Source organism: Octopus bimaculoides, chromosome 18 (genome assembly GCF_001194135.2).
Source record: "Octopus bimaculoides isolate UCB-OBI-ISO-001 chromosome 18, ASM119413v2, whole genome shotgun sequence".
Lineage (NCBI taxonomy): Eukaryota > Metazoa > Mollusca > Cephalopoda > Octopoda > Octopodidae > Octopus > Octopus bimaculoides.
The window spans coordinates 52,090,676-52,096,632 of record NC_068998.1 but is presented as its reverse complement, the minus strand read 5'-3'; positions in this window follow the sequence as shown (position 1 = coordinate 52,096,632).

Below are 5,957 nucleotides of genomic sequence, written 5' to 3'. Positions count from 1 at the left end.
GGGGGGGGGGGATTCTTTCTCAACTCTTTGCTCAGATATGAATGTTACAAATATTTTGTACTGGAAAATCAGGAAACTTAATAATAATTATAATAATAATAACTAATTTTATCACAAGAGTTATAGTTTTTAGTTAAAATAAAAAAAGCTAACTACAGAATTGCAATTTGGTTTGTATTATAGAAGTGCCATGTTGATTATCAAAAAATAAAACTAACAATAATAGAACAATTATTAAGTTATTGGTTGTAGGTGTTGCTGTGTGGTTAAAACAACTGCTTCACAGTCACGGTTCTGAGTTCAATCCTGCTGCATGGTGCCTTAAGTAAAAATCTTTTACAACAGCCATGACTGAAATTTTGTACATAGAAAATATGTGCAGAGAAACTGTCCTATGTATGTGTTGCATGGCTGGGATGGTTTGATAAGAACCAGCGAACAGGAGAAGAACCGTGTCTTGCTCTGATGCTTGCTTTAGCATGGTTTCTACAGTTAGACACCCTTCCAGTTTACAGAGTGGACTGGCAGCTTTTATTTATTTATTTATTTTTGGTGACATCTGCACTGGTTGAAGTCACCAAAGTAACTCACAAGATGAAGAAAAACAAAGTCCCACCTCTGTCAAGTGTGGTTGTAGAACATGGGGGAAGTGACTTTATGCTAGGTTTTGAGAGGCCTAAGTATAATACAGGGACAAGCACAGACATCTTTCTATAGAGGAGATACTTGGCCAACCCACATAATGTAAGAATGAGAGAGTGAGAGAGTAACTAAAAAGTAGAGAAAGATATTGGTGATGCTAGCTACCTACCTGTCTGTCTATCTATGTGTGTACAACAGAGGTGTATAATAGAGAAAGATGTACACATGAGAAAACCAATAAACTGCCAATCAGATTAGATTGTGGTATTTGTTCTGCCCAAGTTACAGATAATCCCTTTTAACTATCACCATTGAAATGCAGGGAACCAGTTGGAAATCTGTAACTAAAGATGTTACTTTTCAGAAAAATGCCAAATGAATCTATTAAAATAAGAGTTATCAGGTGAACATTATTATTGTACATCTCAACCTAATGCGTTTCAACACCGAGCATAATATTCTTATGAAGATCAACTTACACATCTGCGTAATTTGCACAATATTTGTTTTCTGTTAAGTCTTAGTCTAATGTATTTATTTTTAATTAGGATTAATTTTAATAATTCAAATTTTTTCCTTTTTTTTTTTTTAAAGAAATATTCTTTACTTCTAAATCCTCCAAATCCTTCTATTCAACCAGAAATGTTTTCTTTTTCCATTTCAAAGAGTATAATTCTTCACGATACATACATATATATATATATATATATATATATATATATATATATATATATATATATATATATATATATATATATATAAATGCACAATAGCAAATGTAGTTAAAACTTGGTATTAAAAAAATTTCAGAAATAAAAAAGTAACAACAAAAATAAAACATATAAATTAAATATTATTTACATATTTTTCTCACTATTTTTCACTAAGTTAACTAAATTCCTAGACACTTTATAAATTATAAATATCATTTATACTACACAGGCACACACACACACACACGAAAGCCATTATAATTCAAAGTGTTTCATAAATGACAGAAAAATGGATATTATTTAAAAGATTTTGATCTTTCTTTATGTTTGCCTAGTGAAATAATAAAACATATTTACAATTTAAAAAAGGAAAACATTATTATGGTGAGCTTTTTGTATTTCAATTGAAAAAAAAAAAAATGTCAATGAAATATATCTCTATAGAATATTGCAATATAATGCTGTTATTTTCAAATACATTGAACTAACAGTATTTTTCTTTCCAAATTTACATGGATTAATGAGTGTTATTAAATGTTACTACATCAAAAATATAAAACACAAACAGAAAAGAACAACTGCAAACACGACAAAATATAACTACACAAAATCTTAAGTTTAATAGCTAATATTGATATATATTGAATCATTATTACTAAATCAAATTTTCTTCTTCAAGACTACTATGACTACTACTACTACAACTACTGCTGCTGCTAAAAATATGACACTGGTGGAAAACATACTGGATTTCCAAAGAGATTTCGTTTAATACTGCTTGCCAGTGAAATATCTATGTAAATTTGTGCGTACTGCGCGATACAAAGTAATCCACAGAGTGGTTGCTATATCTACCAGTTAGAATGTGTATTTATAAAAATATTTATAGAAGATTAAAAGGGTTGAAGAAAAGTATTACAAATCCGACAGCTGTTTCTGGGGGCTTGATGGTTCAAAAGAAAAGTTTTAAAATCTTTGAACTTCTTTCCTTTAACACCTCAAATGTAAGATCTCTTTCCTGAAGATGGAGGCTTGTCTCGTCCTATGATGGAATCAATCTACAAACATTATCTTGGACCGCCAAACTTCTAGAAACAAGTGTCGGATTTGTAATCCATTTCTTCAACCCTTTTAATCCACTATATCATTTATAAAAATATTTATATATAAGTATGTATGCATGTATATATTATATGTATTTATATTATATACAACCATATGTACACCCCTCTGAATAAGTGGGGGATAAATTATGATTAGTTGTGATATTATGGAGAATACCTGTCTAAGTATACTAATAAAATATATTGAATATGTAACATAAAGGATGCATTGAGATATAAAGACATGAGGAAAAATAACTTGGTAAAAAAAAACACAAAAGAAAATGAAAATGAAAAAAGAATTTGCTTTGAATCATAGAATTCTTATTTTAATCTCCCAACAAATATAAAGCAGGAATATGGAAATGTCTGATGTAGTTTTATAAATTTCTAATGTAGGGAACCCTGACCCACTTGGGTCTTGACTGCTGCTTTAATTGACTGACCCCTGTGCCTAGCCTAGAAGCTAACATAGTTAGGACATATTTGCTGCCAACTGTTTGACAGTCTCATGCAAGACATTTCCATACTATTCTGAGCAAGCATCAGTATAAAAGATTTCCATAACCATCAAACTGAGACTATCATTATAGATGAAGACATCCAGCATAGAATTCAAAAGTGACAACCATATAATTAAAAATGAGAGATATGGTTTTCATACTTAAACTAATTATATTTAAAAAAGAAAAAGAAGCTAAAACACTGACTGATATTTACTTTTGGTCAGAATAATACAGAAATATGTTAACACACGAAAACAGTTTGTTGTTGTTTCATGTTTTGAAAGATAATATTTTGCTATTTTTTTCTAATGGAATGAGCATCAAAATGATTTTATAGCATGTCAATGCTTCTGGAAATATCAACAGACCACAGAACCAAGTCAATTTTGCCTCTACAAACTAATATATAACTTCTACAACTATCAGCTGATAGTTTAGCAATCCAATGAGCAAGCCTCGATGCAGTCTTTCAGATTGCTAGAAACAACGGCTAAATATCTCTCAAATTGCACCTGACTATCTGTAATGAAAAAAGGAGGATATACAGGATAATGAGGTCAATGATAGTCAGTGTTTGAAAAAAAAAGGGGGGGGGGTCGTGGTTAGGAATGCCTTTGATCATAGGTTTGCTCAATTAGAGCTCACCTGAGAGTTAGACAAACAACAGTAACAATAATTGTTACCGTTCGTTTTACAATAAATTGAAACATTGATCCATTGATCTTGAACTAAACTAATACATTCACTCACCCCCTTCCTCTTTTTCAATTATTTATTTCCTTTTTACACACACACACACACACACACATATATATATATATAAAGAAAATAAATATTGTGTGCGTATATATATTTACATACACACAAATTTATGAAAAAAAAATGTAATTATTTCATTATATTATGTTATGAAGTCATAAACAAAAATAACAGCAAACTACAAAAACTAAAAGGAAATAAAAAAGCAGGGTATCAAGATATTAGCTAATGAGAAAAAATAATAATAAAAATATATATAACAAAAGCAGAAATCCAAACAAAAGGTTAAAAAAAAATATTTATATTTTTTACTAATGTTATGAAAAATCTAAGCAACATGTTAAATTTTTCTATTTTAAAAAAATTATTTTGTAATTTCCTTCTTCCTCTGATTCTTCTTCTTCTTCTTCTTCATCAGAAAGAAAGAAAGAAAAAAGAATCAATAGCAAGTTGCTATATTCATTAAATCACTCAATCAACAAATGAAACACTTTGCCACATTAGAAGCAAGGCAAGTTCAGGAGAATAATAATTTACAAATCTGCTACATATTTAGCATACATAGATAATTAATTAATCAATCAATCATCATTATCATCATCATCATCCTTCTCATCATTATCATCATCTCTCACACATATATATACACACACACACACGCACACACATACACACACACATACACACACACATAGTTTTAGTGTGTTGTGTTATTACATGTGATTTATTTACTTAATAAAAGTTCACAACCTATAGATTTGATGAGCTCTTGAAAGTGTCATTATACAAGCAGATATAATTAATACAACATATACAAATCAATAATAATAAGGATAAAATGATAATGATAATAATATTTATAATTATGATTTCTAACATAGGCTCATGGCCTCACGTTTGGGAGGGAGAGGAGGGGGGAGTAAAGTCAATAATATAATGTCCCAGGACGACTTGACAGGGACTTATCTGTCGAACCACTGAAGGATGAAAGGCAAAACTGACCTTGGTGAGATTTGAAATCAGGAAGTAAAAAAAAAGGCATAAATAAATCAAGCACGGCACTCTATTAACCATTCTGTTGATTCTGCTAATCCATTGTCTTCAATAATAATATTAATAATAATTATAAGAAGAATGGTAATTACTGATTTAAATGAAAGGCCAACACTTTTGAAGGGAAAGAATTAGTCAGGGTCACCAAGCCTAGTACTTGACCGGTGCTTTATTTTATTGACCATAAAAGGGTGAAAGGCAAAATTGACCTCAGCAGGATTTGAATTCAGTATGTTAAAAACAGGAATAAATACCACAAGGCATTTCTTTTGACAACCTAACCATTCTACTACTACTACTACTACTACTGCTGCTGCTGCTGCTGCTAATAATAATAACAACAACAACTGTTTTTAATTTAAGAACAAGAAAGATCAGCAACTCTGGGTTAAGTTGTTAAATGAATGATATCAACCCCATTGTCATTGAAGGACTAAAGAAATATTACATTTGACAAAGAAATCTGAATGCTAAAGGGTTTATGCAATGAAACCTCGTTAAATAAAGGGTCAAGGCCCTGTCTGAATCCCTGTCATTACTTTTAACACACACACACAAGTTAAATTATAAGGGTATAAATACAAAACAAAATGGAAATGAAAATACTTCAGTATGCAATTTTATAAAAATTTACAGCTTGTAAACCAAGCCAAATACACTGGGATTAGAGACAGCACTATTTTACCTCTCTGAAGCAAAAATATAAAATAATTAAAACTTCAGTGTTAATTAATAATTGAGCATATAATTAAGGAACTGTATGAAATATTAATAAGTTTTCCTTTGAATTTCAATTGCTACAATTACAATCAAACTCAAAACTTAATTTAGAATATAAGTTAGTTGTTGTACACAAACTTCTCGGTACACCAAGGAAGAATAATAAATGTTTTAATTAATTTTGAATACCAGATATTTATTACCTGTTTGAGCGAAAAAGTTATTCAGAATTTCTATTCTGATTGGTTACAACTATAAATCTACTTAGGTATGTGTACTTAAAAATGGCTGTAACTTTACATATATATATATATACAGAGAGAGAGAGAGAGAGAGAGAGAGAGAGAGAAAGGGAGCGAAAGTGAGTCAGGAGGTGTGAGATAGAGAGATACTTAGTAGTGCTCAAATAACTTGAAGATACACACCAAAGTCTTATCGGCAACTTTCTTTCTCTCTCTTTC